The 19,481-nt window shown below is 41.0% G+C and overlaps 1 long non-coding RNA gene across 1 annotated transcript; it reads left to right on the top strand.

Annotated features, from left to right (window-relative positions):
• Positions 1–4,473: 4,473 nt before the first annotated feature.
• On the top strand, positions 4,474–7,165 carry LOC149919518 (uncharacterized). The gene is made up of 3 exons (XR_016463626.1): positions 4,474–4,577; positions 5,058–5,141; positions 6,336–7,165. It is a non-coding gene; the product is annotated as an uncharacterized LOC149919518 (long non-coding RNA).
• The last annotated feature ends 12,316 nt before the right edge of the window (positions 7,166–19,481 follow it).

Genomic DNA, 19,481 nt, shown 5'->3' with positions numbered 1-19,481 from the left:
TAACAAACATAAACGCAGCTATTTGTTTCTTTTTTTCACTTTACATCTCATGGCCAACAGCATCTCTCTTCTGCAAAGAACAAGAAAGGACCCAGGATTAGTTCACCAGATGGATTTTACACAACAGCCCAAGTTGGGTCCCATTCTCAATGACATTCAATGGAATGTGACATTTCCAGGCAGCAATGCTTGCTGACATCATGAGTCGGTTTAATGTCATTTTCTGTACCTCATTTATCAGCAGTCACTTAAATAATGAGGCTGTGAAGGAAAACAGAACTCAACAGACCCCAGCCTTTGCCCATAACTTTGCCCACTCTTTATAGATTTGGGAAAACCCTTGATTCAGATCTTGCTACAGATCAGTAATCTCACTGAAACATACTTATTGTCCTGCAGAAAATAAAAGACAATAATTTTTTTGCAATTCACATAAAATCACAACATGCAATATGAATGAATTGAACTGACAGTGGAATGCAGCCTCTGCACTGAATCAGAAGCAGTACTGCAAACATTAGCCTTTTCATCTACAGGGAGAATGCTGAGATAAGTGAAAAGTGCCAGTTTGTGGGTATCGTGCTGCTGACTAGTCAAGTATTTTGGTCAGCTTGATACATGTCAGTACCGACATCAGATGTAGACAGTGAGAAACAGCAATAGAAGAACCGGGCAGCAAAACATCAGCGGCTGAGGAAAAAGCCCAAGAAGTAAAGGGAAAGGCAGAGCAGTCTCTTCACATTCACAGGTTTACCAAGAAGGATCTCATAATCTCTCCTCTGGTCTATTCCAGCAAAAAGATTTGCAGGATGGAAAATGACCATGAGACAGAGATCATCCCTACCATTCCTTCCTTCTAAGCAAGTGGACTTTGTGGACCTGATGTAAAAATGGAGCTAGAAGGGCCTTTTTGGTCATATTTCGAAGATAATTTTTAATACAAGGTGTTTCTAGTTCACTTGTCACTGAAATGGGATATCTAAGAAATTAAAAACATGCCTGCGGTTCACAAGCAGTTGCTGTAAGACAGAAGCCAGGCATCTTTTCCCAGTTGAGTGGTAATGCAGATGCATTCAACTCCAAACACTTCGTGTAATGCATTTAGATAGAGGTGATAATTTAGATCAGGGAGATTAGGTTGTAGGATTTGATAAGTAATCGGCATATGAGCAGAGCGAACAAAATCATTCAGCATTAGCCGGTCTCTTGGATTATTCATGATGCAACAACTAATACACCAGGCAAGTAACAGTGCAATTTGCATTTTGCTTTGTTTCTGCTCCTGGTTTAGATGCCATTGATAGCTGTGACAGAGCTGTAACATTCGCAACAAGGAAGAGCAGAAAAAGCAAGGTGCCTTCATTTCCACCACGCTGCAGATGGTGTGGAATCTTTGATCAGACTTCAAAAGCCTTAACCTGTGCTGCTACAAGCTGAATCAGTATGTGCAGGAGAAGGGGTGAGGAAATGAATGGGATACATCTAGCTGAAAACCTGCTCAGCTGTCTGATTCTGAAAAGATTTCCTAGTAGCTGGAGAGTTCACTCATTCACATTCAAGCCCTGAAAGAGTCTATTTTTCACAGCTTCTTTGCTGTAGTGGGAGAGCAGCCTGGAGGAGTGTTACCACTCTCTTTGTTCCCAAGGCTGTAACTTGGCTAAATTTTCTCCTGCAAACAGACTGATGAGTCATTTTTTCCTTCTCGCTGGACACCTTTATTTCTTTTTATCAAGAAAGGCATTCAATAATGTCGTGAATTGCCCTGAAACATCAAACGATTATGTAAACATTAAAAGATATAAACACTGCATTTTCAAGTGCGAAGCCTTTCTCTGTTGCTTAGCATAAAACAAAGCTGCAATAGAAGGAACCACTCAAACCAAGAGGAAGGGCCTCCCAAGAAGCAGTACAAGTGCAACAGTGACCTGACCTGTACTGGCTTTGGTGTCCAGCAACTCCATGTAACACATGAGTGGTCATCACAACGAAAGAACTCAGCGGACAACTTAAAAACGTTTTATGGACATTTTATAGAGGTGTCCCATAGACCAAGGGATTGATTTCGATATTGTCTGTTTTCACTGAGATGACATTAATTTTCTTTGTGGAGGCTTGTATGAGGCTGTGCTTTGGATTTTTGTTGAAAATAGTGGTGATGGTGCACCGATGTTTTAGTTGTTGCTGAGCAGTGCTCACAGACCAAGCACATTTCAGCTTCTCGTCCTGCCCTACCAGCGAGGAGCTGGGGGGGGGGGGCACAAGGAGCTGGAAGGGGACAGAACCAGGACAGCTAGCCCCAAAAGGGATATCCCATACCATATTGCATTATGCTTAGCAGTAAAAGTAGGGGTAAAGCAGGAGGAAGGAGGAATGATTAGAGAGATGGCATTCATCTTCCTAATAAACCAAACTGTAGGATGAGCCCTGCTTTCCTGGAAGTGGCTGAATGCCTGCCTGCCAGTGGGAAGCAACAAAGCACAGCTTTTGCTTCATCTAGAAAGCTGTCTTATCTCAACCCATGAGTTCTTGAGCCTTCACTATTCTAATTCTCTTCCACTCAAGGAAAGTGAGTGAACAGTTGTGCTGCGCTGCACTGCCTGCCGGAGTTAAACCACAACTTGGTACTTACATTTCAGTGAGTGTTCAAAACACTCAAGTGCCTCACAATAACATATTTTCAATTTCATAAAGTGTATTCCCATGCAACTAATTATTATGTTCATTGAAAGAAAGATGAGAGTCAGCATTTTGGAACTTGGATAAATGAGTAGCTGATTTTTGGGCTATTTATGGCAGCAGAGTTACTTTGTAAGTCTTCGAAATCCAACTATTTTATTGTCTGTTGATTTCAGCAGACGGCGATTTGGTCATATAGGAGAAAGAGAGGATTTTCTGTAATGGAAAATATATACTTTTTTGGTTATGGCCTCCAATACTATATGGTGCAATTTCCCCTGCTAATAATAGAGGCAGTGTTGACAAGTAAAACATGATGTAGAGAGCATCCTTTGCTACTCTACCAAGAATATAAACACTAAAACTATTGTCTCAGAAAGTCACAAAATACTGAATATCCGAAGTGTATTACAGTATACAATGCATGCAGTTCCTCAAAGTGGGTCATTCATAAAATCCGCTCAAATAGATCTGCAGGACACTGTTATGTGTTAGGATAATTTGAACCAGTGCAAACTTACTGGCAGACAGTGGATGAAGAAGCTGACTGGAGGAAGTACTAATTGAGTTGAATCATAAACCAATACACTGACCATCTGCACTCAGGGGACTGTGGTGAAATTCCACATTGAGTTAAGAATTGCAAGTGGGTGAAATTTGTTAACTATACCCAGATAGGGATATGGCACTTTGCAGCTTCTGGCCTAATAGTCTGACAGAGCAGGCAACACTTACAGTGATTTAATGTTATGAAGCAGACTTACACCACTGAGTTACGACTTTCATTAAGATTTGCAAAGATTGATATTGCATTTCTAGCTTCTCATGGCACCTCAGCCTATTCCCGAATAAGAACTGTCCTTACCCATTTAGAAGTGTCAACTGGAAAATATTTTACCTGCCCAGTTAAGGAAAGTGTAGCAAAATACTGCGGTATTGTGTTTGTTTCATTCTATTTAAAATAAATCTTTTATTAGCATTTCTTTATAACCATCAGATCACTTCAGGACAAGGTATAAAGTCACCTTAAAAGGTCTTTTTAAGAGTTAGGTGACAATCGGGCCCCTAAAAAATTGCTTTAAGTGACTACCAAATATCGAGGAAATAAACAAAAATAAAGACGATAGTTTTGGACTTATTGGTAAAGATTGAAAGTTCTCCTGAATGGTAGGCAATGAGTCAAGCAGTGGGAATGACAAGTCTCCTTCTGCATCCTCCTGTACTGTGGCATAAACCCTTCAGTGTCCACTGAACAAGAGAGCAGAGGAAACACAAAGGAAAAGAGGATTGTGTTTCTTTTTTTTAATATATGCCTGACTGTGACTTTTGAATATGCAACTGTTTGCTTGCTTTGCATTTATGTAGAAGAACAGTCTACACTGATGGTCTTTTCCACAGTAGTGACAGAGCAGAGCAATCCCTTCATATGATGGGAACACCATGCTGTTAAAATCCCAGTAATACATTCCATAGCTAACGATGAATAACACCCCAAATAAAAGTCACTGTGACACTGAACTTCCAGATACATCACATTGTTTCTTGCAAGTATTTTCTATTTATGTATATGCACATATATGTATGCTAAGCACTTATTTTCCAGACTTCAGAATAAGAATAATCAGTGGTGCCATCCGAATATCCCCTTCCCTTGTACCCATGAATTTTAGGACAAGCTGACAAAAATGCATCACAAAGCACGGTGGCTGTGAGCTGCCGTTCCTCCTCCATCCAAAACAATAGATGTTACAAGAACAAAATAAAAGCCGATTTCAGCTTGTTAGAGCAACTGCCGCATGTCGCACACCAGGCGTGGAGTGCCCAGACTACAAAGGATGTGCCCCGTCGTTATGGCAACCAAATTACAACTTTGTTGCACACAGTCATCGCCGTCACCTTGGGTACAGCAATACAGCTTGGCGGGGATCCGTGCCCCCACCTGCCTGGCCGCATCCTGTCATGTGTCATCCAGCCACCACTGCCCCACGGCACAGCCGGGCTTATCCAGGCTCCCCGGGGTTCTCCTGTCCCCCCCCAGGGCCCCAGAGCTGGCAGGAAGGCACGCTGCAGCTGCCAGTGATTAACGGTCTGCTGGAAAGGACGTGAGCGTGATGTCTACAAGACACCATCCGAAGAGATAGCCGTGGTTCCCATGGTCATTTTGGCTGGAGGGCTAGGTTGAATCCCTCATGTAAAGCAGAAATGAGGAGGCGTAGCACCACTTCTCTTTTGCAACAGACACCATCCACTCCATCAAGTCTTTTGCCTGATGTGACAAGGACCCCTTTCCTCCTGGCTCCCCTTTCTTCCTGGCTTCCAGCCTAAGCCTCCTTCCCTTGCACACATCACCTGCTCAATCTACTTACTGTTTTCTGTTCCAGTGCCTCTGCTAGAGTGAACAAGGGGGTTCCCCAGGACACAGCAGTGCTGCATTGAAGGAAGCCAGTGTGACCTCTCTGCTTCAGGTACTATCATGGGTGACATCTTCCAGCATTCAGTGATTCAGTTCAGTATGCCTAAGGGAAGAGTATTTTTCTCAGGCTTCTACACTGCTCTGCCCACTTCTTTTGCCACTGCCATGCAAAAAACTGCTGCAAATGGCAAACCGAGCATTGCCTGACCTCAGCCACAAGCACTTGCACGTGCTTCCTGGGCAGGTTTCTTGGAAGACTGCATTTGGATGCTGTTACATCACCTATCATCAGCACATATTACTGCAACAGAAATAAAATCTCCCCCAATAGCACTATCTTGGCACCACAGAGCTGCAGCTAGCAGGTGATCCCCAGAGGCCCCTTCTGACCCAAGTGATTCCGTGACCAGATGAGAGGTAGAGGGCAAAGCTGCAGCACGTATCCTCATGGTGTGAGATGTGCTCAGTACAGATGATGGTGATGGTCACAAAGGATGGAGCAGGATGGGGATGAAAGACATCTGGTGAACTTTCAGACATATCTGTAGGATAATGTACTGGCCTTGCCTTTATTGGTGTGAACAGAGAAGGAAATTCCTTGAAGTAAATGAGTAAGAGTCTAGTATTGGATAAGGAGGTTGGCAGCCCTGCAGGCTGTGGGGGGGTTGGAGCTTTATGGTCCTTGAGGTCCCTTCCAACCCAAGCCATTTTATGATTCTACGATTTCAAAGATGAGCTTCTCCTCTCAGTATTATTTTTAGAAATGCCAAAAACACTGCAATTTTTTTACCATTAAAACGTTGTAGATGCACTGTACCTTGTGCAGCAGGAACACACACTGCACAACAGTAAAACACCTGCTTCTTCTTTGAGTACAAAAGTAGGTATTACTTCAGAAGTTCAAAGCGACTTCAAAACAATGTCCCATTGACCTGGCACTGGAAGGAGGCAGTTTTCCCCACCATCTTTTGCTGAGCTACCTGAGGCTAAACCAGCAAAGAGACAGAAAGCAAGGACTTGTATATATGGACTTTTACCCCTAATGTGGGTTTACATAACTTTATCTTTTTTGAACTATGCGTAAGTATATAGTAGGCACACAGTCTGAAGTGTCATGGTACCAAGTTCTAGCTGTGGCACGGTAAATTAAAACTTACATACATCTAAGTTTAGCTGAGTTGACCTGCTTACAACAGCAACCGTTTCTGCCCATAGGATATAATGATCTCTGTATCTTCTCTTTCAGTTTTCCTGCGGTAGCAGCAATGCCACTCAGTCTCCACAGCATGCTGTGAGCAGGTCCAGGCTCACTCTGACCTTTGCTGCTTGCTCAGCCCATGCCTGCGGCACTCCGTGCCTCCCTGCTTCACACACAGCTGTAACAAGCGCAGCACCTTTGTTAAACCTGTGCATCCTGACTGCAAATGGAAAGGTGGCCTCAAAGACAGGCCCCAGTCCATTAAGAACAGTAGGATCAGGACCTTGAAGCGTATTCAGAATTGAAAGGGGAACCACTGGAGTGTGCAGAGCTTTCTTGTGGTGTGCTCCTATCGACACTCCTTCCACCCCAAAAGACATTGCTACGGAGCATCCGCACGGAAGGTTCAGCAGTGGCTTTCACCTTCTGTGCAGCTCGTAGCACTGACACAATGACCTAAATCTAACATTATGTGAAACTGGGAGAGATTACTAGATGTTGTTTCATCACCTACGCTGCTTTTAATTGCTTTGAAGAACTCATTTGTCTTCACTCCAGCAACCTCTGGCAGCAATCAGCGGTTCAGACACCAGCACTCCCCCCCACACACACAGCAGCTCTTTTTGCAGCCACACACCACTTACCAAAAGCTCCATAACAACCAAAAACACACTCATTCTGTTCGCTGTTCCGATATACCTATTTAGATTCCACCTCTGATAAAATCAAAAGATTGCGTGCTTCTGAAAAGCAAGAAAATGCTTCATCATCACCAGGAATGGGCATTAAATTCCTGTCTGTGTTTTACAAACTGCATAATCAAATTTCAATGGAGAATGTGCAAAGATTGCAAATCTATAACAGACATAGGAATTTACATAAATAACAGATATGAATGCCTGATGTTTACAGAAATAAAACTGCATGCTATGCAAAGTAAAGTCTGCAAAATTAAATGTTTTATTATGCTCATTTTCCAGACCAAGGCTCTTTGTATGTAAATATGTACAATATGTTCAAGGTGTTTCAGTCCTGTAATGCAGAGGAAAACATCTCTAGAAAAGACAGTAAGCATATCGCTGTGCTATGCTGCCTACAGAAATTTAGACTCAGAACTGGGGGCAAACAGAGATCGTTTCCCCTTAAGACCTTTAGGGTTAGAATTTCCCAGCTACAAAAGGCCTCTTAAAAATTCAGTGGGACCTACGCAAAGACGTTAAGCAGCCAGAAAAGAATCTGATATATAATATCATCTCACACTGAAAAGAAGAGTTTGAGTTTTTAATGGTTCTTTTTAAGGGTGTAAAATATTAACACCACATAAACTGTGTCGATCAATCTGAATCTACTTTGTAGATGCGAGGGAATCACACACAACATTGACCATTTGCTAGTCTGTACTCAGCCCACTTTTGTTCACCCTAGAGCTAGCCCACTCAATGAATGAACAGAGGTTTGTAAATGAAATTTCTTGCAAGCTCACGAATGGCTCCCATTGGGAATCAAGAGAGCCAAATATTTGCATCAGAAACATAATATTGCTCAATACACACGTAAGTAGCACTCATTCAAACAGAAATAGGGATGGGAATCTGGATAAGTTAACATACAAACTTTGGAATTATTAACTAAAATAAAAAACACACCTTCCCCAAAATCAAGGAGAGGCAGTACTGCATTGAGCCAAACACACTGTGTTGGTCAAGGTCACCCTCCTAATTTAGAGAACTGAGTTAATCCTCAAGATGAATGTGGCATGTGTTGCGCTCCAAATGAAACTGCATAGGCTCCAAATAAAAGGCCATCAACTACTGCTATAAATGCAATCAAATGGCTGTAAGTGTGACTAATACCATTCGATTTTCCTCTTTCCGATAAGCAAGCAAAGCAAAGAGGAGTGTTTCACTGAAGGTGTGCATTGTTTAAAAGGCCAAAAGGCGTCTTTTCTCCTAAATTTTAAAACTATTAATCAAGCAGGAAATAAACAACATGTGCAAGTCAAAGGTTAATATCCTAGGGTCTTTATTATACGATTACCACCCACTTCTTTTCCATTAACACCACTACCTCCTCCCTGCCTTTTAACCCACAAACTATTCTTGCTCTGCATCCCACTGATTCACACAACCAAAAAGTAGTAATTATTTAGCATTTAATCTTCAGAAAACAGCACCATAAAAAACAGGCTTTGTCTTCTGTTCAAAACTCTGAAGGGAATGACCACTAGAGAGAAGTAATTGTTTCATTCCCTTTTAAAGAGTTTGCCTAGGTTTTGTTTGGGTTTTGTTTCATTTTATTTTTAAGAAAACTAGTTTCACTAGTACCTTGAAGACAAACATTCCACATTAAAAATATTGTAAGCAAGAGGATAAGCAAGCACTATAGAGCAGATCTTGATTTTAGAGAAAATGGCATTAGTCCAACATAGATTTAAATGATTTAAATAGTGATACTGTAGACATTTGCCAGTGCTTTTAAGCACAGAGCATGTCTCTAATTACATCTGAACAATTAATCTTTACAATTGTGATGTTTAGCATGTTCCTCTGAGTGAGTATATTCTTAATAATTGGGAAATTAATTAAAATTACTATCTATAGAGGTGTCAGAAGCCTTCAGATTAAAAAAAAAAAAAAAAAAAAAAGGGTTGGTAGTAAAAAGAGCACAAAAGAGCCCCTCTCAAATGCATGTTCTACCATATTTTCTTGTGGATGCCCCATCCCTGGAGGTGTTCAAGGCCAGGATGGATGGGGCCTTGGGAAGCTGGTCTAATATTAAATGGGGAGGTTGGTGGCCCTGCTTGTGGCAGGGGGGTTGGAGATTCACAATCCTTGAGGTACTTTCCAACCCAGGCCATACTGTGATTCTGTGATATACCTGCTCCTCAAACACAGAAAATTGTACCAAGTTTCTTTCATTTTAGCAGATAGATATCAATGGATAAAACTTTCTGGCTGCTTCCATCCAAGGAAACACTCTTAGATGACAAGTTACATCATTGCCCACAGACAAGCCTACAGTATGCAAGCTCAGAATGTGTTTCTTTAGTGCTTCTAGACCAAACCACCAAACAAGTAGCAGCCATTAACCTTACTGCTAGAGTTCCCTTTTTTGTGGAGTTGCTTTGAATGGTAAGGCCTACAGCAAAGGCATTGCACATGCATTTCATGCAGCAGGATGAGTATTTGGTGTTATTCGAGAAATCTTTAATGTCAGCATGGGAGGAAATCTGCATGTTCTGGTGCTCTGCACAGAAACTGGTGCTTCCTGAATTTCAGTGCCTTTGTATACTGCAAGTAACAAGTAGCAATATGCTACTTGCTCTCCTGCACACCTCAGGCAATGGGTTGTAGGGCACAGACATGAGCTGCACTTGCCAAAGGCAAGGGGAATCTATTTCAGGCCCTCAAAGTGGAAAGCAGTAGTATGGGTCAGAGAACACTATCAGCCATTTAATCTCCCAGGGTCTGTGAATGAGAAGGATGGGAAGGCTGGGTAGAAGAACAAAGGTCTCCTCCCCAGGGCAGCAGAGGCACAGCAAGGAGCTGTTACGCACATGTGCAGCTAGGCATGAGAACTCAGATTTTTAAAAAACACCAAGTCTTTCAGCAATTTGTGGAATAGAGTTAAAAATACATATAAATTAGTCCTAGGCCCTTTTTACCTTGTCATTACTCACTACTTCAAGCATAGAAGAAACTGCCAGCTAGTTCAAATCCTGCAAGGGAAAGGAATCAAGCTAGAAGATGATGCTGAGGCCATCAGTACATCAGTCTAGGACCATCCCTGTCTGTAAGGGAGTGTGTTGGACCATCATCTGCCTCCTGAGAAGGTCCAATTCATCCCATTCACTCTGTGCTCTGTAAGGAAGGGGACACCAGTTCTTGCCTCTCACTGTGTAAAGAACAGTGTGCAAGCTGGAGTATCAGAAAAGTTGTCTGCTTCTGGCATAACGTATTGCTTGCAGTACGAATACCCAAGAATCTTTGCCACCTAATGGCTGGAATAAATCAGGACGCAGCCAGCACGCATTGACTGATCATCATAAAATGAAGATCGTTGGAATTCAATACCTCAAAGCTTCTCCATGAAAAAGTAACGTGATATTACTAGTGAGCGTAGCAGTTTGAAACAGATGTAACATGAAATCGTTCTGCAGGTAAACCTCAGCTATATTCAGGTCACGAACTCAACTCCCCCGTTACTTCTGAGCCTGGAATGTATTTAATAGAAAGAAATAAAACGTGAGAGGGAAAGAAATGAATTATCCTATTTTAACATCACTGAATTACGTGCCATGAAGTTACTGCGCTAAAGTTTTCATCAGCAATGGGAGAGGGTGGATAAGATGAGGAGCAGATCTGTCAAGAACGGACTATAGCTACCTTACAAGTAACATTTTTAGAGGTGTGTATAAGTTTGTACACTTGGGAATTATGAGAGCCCAACCCTGGCCTAAATCTGGTCAGTAGTTATTATCTTTGATGTTAGCAAATTCTTTTAGGCCTTACCAAGTAGGGAAACTTACCTCACTTTACTAATTTTCCAGCTTTGCATTAAATGACACACAAGAAAATAAAAAGTTTCAGAACATGGTATATGGGGCCAAATATTTATATATCTTGTCCACATATTTACTTTATTGACTTAAACATTACAAGATACAACACAGTTCAAATAATGTAGGAAAATATGGTACTAGTTCTGTTGATACTTCCACAGGTAACACAACTGAAATACAGTCACAGAACTGTATGGGTTGGAAAGGACCTCTAGATATCACCTAGTCTGACCTCCTGCTAGAGTAGTTCCCTAAAGAAGATTACATAGGAAGGCATCCAGGTGGGTACTGAATATTTCCACAGGAGATTCCACAGCCTCTCTGTGCAGTTTGTTCCACTGCTGTGTCACCCCACACAGTAAATAAGATTTTCCCCATGCTCAAATGGAACTTCTTGTGGTTCAGTTTGTGCCCACTGCCCCTTGTTCTTTTGCTAAGCAGGGCAGAGCCTGGCCCCACCCACTTGACTCCCATCCTTTAAACATTTATAAGTGTTGATAAGGTCCACTCTCAGTCTTCTCTTCTGCAGGATGAACAGCCCCAGGTCTCTCAACCTTTCCTCATAAGGGAGATGCTCTAGGTCCCTCATCATCTTTACTCATCCACTGAACTCTCTCCAGCTGTTCCCTGTCTTTCTTGAACAAAGAAGCCCAGAGCTGGACATGGTACTCCAGATACGGCCTCACCAGGGCAGAGCAGAAGGAGAGGATCACCTCCCTCCACCTGCTGGCTATGCTCTTTTTAATGCACCCCAGGATACCACTGGCTTTCTTGGTTACTAAGGCACACTACTGGCTCACAACCAGCCTGTTGTCCACAAGCACACCCAGCTCCTCTGCAGAGCTCCCGTCCAGCAAATCAGCCCCTCATCTGTACCGATGTATACGATTCTCAATCCACCTCACTGCCCACGCAATCATCCCACTCTTCCTTAGCTTACCTACGAGGATGTAATCAGAGACAGTGTCAAAAGCCTTGCTGAAATCAAGGTACACAGCATCTCTCTCCCCTCAACTACCCAGCTGGTCATGACATCACAGAAGGCTACCAGATTGATCAAGCATGATTTCCTTTTGCTGAATCCATGTTGATTACTCCCGATAAACTTCTCTTCCACTTGCCTGGAGATGACATCCAGAATAAGCTGCTCCACCACCTTCCCAGGGATGGAGGTGAGGTTGACTGACCTGTGGTTTCCCAAGTCCTCCTTCTTACCCTTTCTGAAGACTGAAGTGATACCAGGCAACTCTCCTGTTCTGTATGGCCTTTCATACATGATAGAGAACGGTTTGGCATTCACTTCTGCCAGCTGCCTCAGAACTCGTGAATCCTGTCTAAGCCAATGGATGTGTGAGCATTGAGTTTGCCTAGATGACCTCTGACCAAATCCTCCTTGACCAAGAACAAGTAATGTCAGAAGGAATCTAGGAATAAAAATATCAAGCACTATGTAAAACATTCAGTAGCAGCGCTGTCAAATTTTATTTCCAGTCAACAAACCCCTTCAACACCTGATTTCAGGAAAAGAATCAAGCTAAATGATAATAACAATTACAAAAAAAAAAAAAAAAAAAAAACAAAAAACACAGTAGGAGTAAAGCAAAGTCATTCTGACTCCAAATGCCAGCTGGTATCAAGACAGCTTGTTCTATTCTCCACCCTAGGATGATCATTCTAGGGCTGATGTTTTGACACAGCAGGTGCCTGTAGCATAAAATAGGGAAAACAGCTTAAGAAACATAGGCTTACATCTGCACTATAGAGCTGTCTTGCAGTCTAGGCAAGGGGAATCCAAAGATTTTTCTTATTTTAGACTACTCTGTGACAAAACGATCTTTTGAAGAAATGCCTGGATAAACTCATTCTCTCTGGAGACTACTAGTAGTAAGCTCACAGGTGACTAATATTAATGCTTGAAACTACTATTTAATATAATATACTTAGCTGAATCCAAGTCCTCACAATTAGTAATTTTTGTTATTTCCAAAGACTTCTTTAGATTTCTTTCTCATTTTAAAAAACCATGCATGAGACATTCCAAAGTAATAAACTCAGCAGAAACAACCAGATTAGAAGCATGGCTGGCAGAATCACCAGGAATTAATCCCTGGTTGTGAAAGTAACCAGTCAAACCTGCATCGGCCAAGTGGTTTCTTCCTCAGTGTGGCAACAGGTAACAGATTCAAGAGGCAAATTTGGCTTTTCCCCTTACTTCAGTAGCACACTGACTCTGAAAGAAGTTAAGAATGAATTCAAAGCTGTTAACTAGTTCTTTCTGGTCAACATTTAGGCCTTCCATTAGCCAATGGTTCATCCATTCTGAAACAGGCTATGTGCAATAAAGACAAAATGAAAAAGACAAACCAAAGAAATGCCCAGAATCACAAGAGTCTGACAGTGTCTTCCAGGATTTCCCAGGTAGTGTGTCAGAATTCCATAAATTAGTCACCTGACACCGACAAGATCACTTATGGAACCTCAATTTCTATGCATGATAATATGAACTATTTGCAAGAGAAAAATATGCAAGGGTACATATCTATAAAGATCTCTTGAAAAAAATGGAGGTATTTGTAAACTTTTTACCCACTCCCTGAAAAAAAATGAATGCATAAATCTAATGTATTCAGTCTTAATCGTCTAATGAAATACACTAAGTGGATAGGAACAGAACAGGTTAATAAGTAGAAAGAGTTCTGAATGGATTCAGTTATGGATGAGATCAGAGAAAATGATATTGCAGCCAAGCTACTGTAAATAAAAGGAATTTGGTTTGGTTTCTAATGCAGAAAACCTTTTAAAAAGCAAATTACAGAGCTTTAGTCAAAACTGACTCAGTGTTAAAGTCAGTGTTTAATAACTTACTCTTGCTGAAAATGGACAGTTACAGAGACATAACAAAATGACCAGAAGGACACAAGCACAATTTAAACTGCACTGCAGAAGATGTGGATTTAAATGTCATCAGTACACAGACATCTAAGCTAACTGTGCATCTGTGTTAAGCTCAAAACCACCACTTGCATCTTTTTTAGCACCATTATCTCTTTCAAGACTTCATAAAACTCTACCATTCACCAGCAAAATCTAGTCCAAGAGTGACAGTGATGTAGATTGTCATTTTGCCTTAATCTATTCATTAATAAAATGTGATAGAAAACTATATAAATCAAAGAACATATGCATTTCTTGTACTCTACTTATAGAAGTCAAATTATGTAAGTCCTTCCATTCAAATCTTTTATCAAGTTATTAAAAAGCAACTAAAGAGCTCATCCAAACAGATGCCTTTTCAGTTCAGAATGTGCCAAAAAGGAACACTTAGCAATTTGCGTGTTACAGCATGGCTTTTCTGGGTCTCTTTACTAGAGAAATGGAAAGGAGGTTAGGCTGGAGGTTATCTCATGTAACAGAAGAAATATGGTCAAGAACGCTGTGAATTATTCATATTAGCAGGAGGGTTGTGAGGACAGTGAGATTACTCGGGTGGAAGCAAAGTCCATAAAATTATATATGTCAGTGGGATGTGTTTCTGTCCTTAACTCTTTGACAAGAAAATCAAAAGCTTGGCTTGAACAACAGAATTAAAATTTTATCCAGAATCTATCTCGACTTCTTATCAACAAATCAATAAAAAATAACCCTAATAAAAATATCTTGGCTTTCCTGTGTTCCAGTCATCTTGAGGGTATCATTTTCTCAGCACTGCTGCAATGTAAAAAACTTCTCAAAAGTTCAAAGGGATGTTTTCAAGTTCAGAATCAGTGGAGCTCTATTGAATAAGCATAGCTTCTACTATTTGTCTGCATTCACATCTGTTGACAAGGTCTCAGTTTCTGCCCTGTTTGTCCTTTTCTCATTTTTAGGAAAGACAGAAAACACATGATTATCATAGAATCATAGAATCATTAAGGTTGGAAAAGATCTCTAAGACCATCTTGTCCAGCCATCAGCTCATCACCACCATGCCTACTAAACCACAAAATAATAGAATCATTAAGGCTGGAAAAGACCTCTCAGATCACTCTCAGATCATCTAGTTCAGCTGCCCACCTACCACCAATACTGCCCACTAAACACTTAGTACCTATTTGCATGTTTCCTGAACACTTTCAGGGACAGTGACTCCACACTTCCCTGGGCACTCTGTTCCAATGCATCACCACTCTTTCTGAGAAGAAATTTTTCCTGATATCCAACCTAAACCTCCCCCGGCACAACTTGAGGCCATTCTTTCTCATCCTTTCACTGATAACCAGAAGGGGCTGATCACCACATCACCATAAACTCCATAAATTCCTTTCAAGCAGTAGTAGAGGGCAATAAGGTCTCCCCTGAGGGTCCTCTTCTTCAGACAAAACAGTCTCTGGCTGGCTCACGTTCAGCCAAGCACTGTCCAACACCCAAATCGTTTTCTTCTGCACAGCTTTCCAGTCACTTTGCCCCAAATCTGTAGCATTGCATAGGGACTGAAGTACAGGACCTGGCACTCTGGTCTTGTTGAACCTCCTGCAGTTGGCCTCAGCCCAGCAATCCAACCTTTCCAAATCTCTCTCTACTTAAGTGTCCTTTGCAAACTTACTGCAGGTGCACTCAATGCCCTTATTCAGGTCAACAACAAAGATATTAAGCAGGACAGGTCTCAGTACCAACCACTCATGTCCACTTGCCAGCTGCATTTAACTCCATTCACCACCACTCTCTGGGCACTCCAGACAGCGTTTCATGTTCTCTGCAGCCCATTCACCATAAAATAAGAAGAAAAACAGAAAGAACCCACACCAAATGCAGGCAGTAAATGGGAATTTTGGACATTTCAGAGAATCATTAAAGCATGATCCTTTGGAGCCTCAAAGTACGACCCCATAGGGGCAGGGTGCACAATGATGGTAACAAAAGAGGACTGAACTGGAGTTACTACTAAAACTTAACTAAATGCTCTAGTTCATTGCTGAGCAAAGAAAAGAAGAGCACAAAAGTTATTGTTCTTCTTTAGAAATCATTCACGGTCTTTATCCCGATGATAAAAATCTCAGCAGGGTGGTTTTTTAAACTGATATCTGACCACTTGGTACTGTTTATTTCTACCCACTGTTCAGCTTGAAACCTTCTTATTGATACAGAGCTTCTCTGCCTCACTGCTGAAATTATCTCCAGTGCACTGCCAAAATAATGACAACGCTGTGACACTCTATGAAGGTTCACCTTCTTTACCTCTGCATCACAGTGACACAGAACCACAGGGCTGCTTTGATATTCAAGAGAGAGGACAACAGGTTACATAAACGAACCATTTGCTAGCAACAGAAAAGAAGCAATTCCTCCCATACTCTCCAAAATAATGGCCCAGTTCACTTATTACTTCTACAAAATGAATAGCTATTACTTTTTAGTTGTTGTTCTTACAAGCAGTTCCCCCGTCTCTCCCTTTGCAACCTGTATCTCAAAACAAGCACTTTTAAAAAAGCACCATGCATCAGTGTTGATGTGGCAATGTTCTTCCACCTTACCCACTCCTACTGATGCAACTGCTAGATGCAAAGTTAACCTTCTTATCTTCTTTCTTATTCTTTATCTTCCTCAGATGTACCTTCAAGAAATCATGCCACATATAATCACAGTGGTTTGTATTTGTGATGTGCAGACAGATCTTCAAAAAGAAAATAATACTGATTTTACTGGAGTCTTCCATTGCCTCATAATTTGTAGTGTAACTCAATGTCTACTGATAACGCTTTTAAAACCAAGTATGTAGTCTGCATTCTAAAATAAGATATATTGACTCTTATTTTAACTCTTTTGGCTGTTTGGATGACTAATGAGCTTTGTCTGTGGCAAGTTAAGACTTTCACTAAGGATATGTGGATTTACTGCTTCCAGAAAAGTGATGAATTTGCAGTGCCCTTAAATAGATTATAGGAATCCTTATCTTCTTAGTTTGTTGGGGTTTTTTTTCTGAAAATTCCTCAGTTGCTCCGTCATCACTTTTTAGTCACCACTTTTCAACTGCCTGTTTGTCAAAATTATTGTAAACATTGCCAATTTGATTTACTTCCTCTCGCTTTACTAATTTTTAAGACTTAATAACTGCATATTGAGATATACATCCAAAGACCAAAGATGAAAGTTTTATAGTCCAGCTGGAGTTAGACTGTAAAGCCTGCCTATATGTAGTAAACAGAATTGATCATAATGAGCTATTAGACAATTTCAGTTTCGGTGTCCTATTCCAAATTGTCCTGTTATCTAGCAGTTTTCTTATCAGCTAGATGCTATTATTCTTTATAAAACTGAAGAAGGCATGGGACCTGTATTTAAAAGCCAGACAGAATTAAGCCCACTGGATAAAAATATCTAGATGTTACATTTACACTTGAGAAAAGATAACATCTCACTGTACAAAGTAACTGACATTGCTGTGAAATATAGACAAATATGAGCAAATCAGAACCTTTCAACACAGCAGCTACTCTTGAAGAAGGTAATTACACCATAAATTCAGATTTCTAACAGTGAACTTGATTAATGCTTAATTTACGGATCAACCTATCTCCCTTGCTGAAGATATTTCTTCTCAAATCCAAAAGAAGTGATTCTCCTAGTCGTCAGCAAACCATTTTGTTTCAAGCAGCATCCATCATCTTGCCAATGAAAATGTCAATAGCACAGAGAGAAGCAGCACATTTATCTAATTTCTCCACATTGAGGGAGGTATATATGTAATAAATCTAATATGAAAAATATCTCATGTTGTTTTTACGACACGTAAACACATTTGATCTATTTTCCCTCAAAATCAAATTATGTAGAACACTGCAGGATCCCCCACTTAAAAGGCAGCTACTATTAACTTTTATCTCTCTACGAGCATGGTTTTGAATAATCAGAAAACCTCGAGTTTTCTGTCACTGACAGAACACTCATTAAAATCTGGTAAGACAACAACTGCTTCTATTTCTGTAAGCTCTCAGTCAAGTATTCTTTTTTATGGTCTTTAATAGCCCTTAGGCTTTTTTTAACTCTACGCAAATGTTTGTCTGGTTCAGCACAAACCTTCACTTTCTTTACTAACACTGCTATTCCACCAGCTCTCTGTTACTACCCAGTTGTTTGCAGTGAGACAACTTCCCAAACCAGCTGGGACTGCCTGTTCCAAAGCCCAAGTAACTACCCAGCACTGCAGCATGATGAGTACAAGTAGAACAACCGGCGATGATAATATTGCCATATAACAGAAAACAATTACGGTTTTTAAATGAAGTGTAAAGGTTGGCAGACATAATGACATGACCTTATTTTTCTTAGTCGCATTCCTTGTCTGTCTGCTGGTTTGTCACTTGCAATTTGTTGAATTAGTCTGAAGGAACATTGCTGTCTCATTTGAAGCAGGTGGAATACATTTGCTGCAAGGAGCTGTGAGTCTGGCTGAGCTCTCTAGACTCCACTTACAATCAAACACTGTGAAGCAGGCCATGAAGTAAGCAATGCTCATTGGTCTATTCCTGATAGAGCAGGACATCATCTCCTGCCGCTGAAGTCAACAACATTCATTGGGTCTTACTGTTAGCTGGCCTCATTCCCTACAATTTCCCAGAAGAAGCCACTTTAGCATGCTTTCTACTGACTTGCACGTCTATGGCTATATGAGGGAGCACTGATGTTCGTAGCACAAACATGCAGCTCCTCATAGGACACCTGATGTGCCTGCAGACTGCTGCACAAATCAGAGCTGTGAGCAGCTGGTGAGAACTAAGAAGTTCTGCCAGAAGAAGCACTGGCCTTTTAAATGGATGCATCAAGGTATTACTTTAAATTTGGATGTGAAAGTGAGGAAAGCAACTGAGTAAAGGGGTGCTAGTGTGCACACAGTCGTTTTCAGGAGTAGAAAAGAACATAAAAATTAAAACATACTGCAATTCACTGTTACTTATTTCTGCAGAATGGTTCAGCAGGGAAGTTTTACCACAGCATTTCCTACAACAACTATCACGGAAATGCTGAGCATCTGGACAAGTCTCTGGTTTTACACTGACTAAATCCTAAGTATTTTAATGGCAGGCACAGCATTCAGTCTTGCCAAACACATATTATACTGACGAGCATGAAACTCAGTGCAGAACATAATCAAAGGCACAGCAGTGTTCTTGCCCCTCAGTTGCTTGTTTCTCTGACATTATACATGAAAGTTTCTCTTGCAGAGGTGGGACAGATTTCACAAGCTAGCATCCCTCTGTGCTAACAACTTTCCACGCACACACTTATCCTCTCAGAAATAACTGATCTGCATATAAACAAACCAGTTCAGTTCATGCAAATGCTAACAGCTCTCAGGCAGATTGCTCCATGAGCACACGTGCAGGCAGCCCCTCTGGCAGCTCGTACAAAAACAAGCACAGGTGCAGGCCAGAATCCCTCCTAAAAATAAGCGGGTCCCAAGCACAGGCCACTGATTCACTGCAGTGTGGAGGCTAAGTGTAAAATTTAGCTTTAAGTAGATAATACTTCTCTAGGAAAAAGAGAAAATCTATATTGTTGCATCTCGGCACAACCAAACATAATGAATTTTTGATCCTCTGTAGAATAAACCATATTAATGCCATCTGAAGCAAACATTCCCAGAGTCAGAAAAAAAG

This window comes from Phasianus colchicus, chromosome 1 (assembly GCF_987193195.1).
Source record: "Phasianus colchicus chromosome 1, bPhaCol1.hap1.1, whole genome shotgun sequence".
In the NCBI taxonomy this organism is placed as follows: domain Eukaryota; kingdom Metazoa; phylum Chordata; class Aves; order Galliformes; family Phasianidae; genus Phasianus; species Phasianus colchicus.
This window is presented reverse-complemented; position numbering and strand designations above follow the sequence as displayed.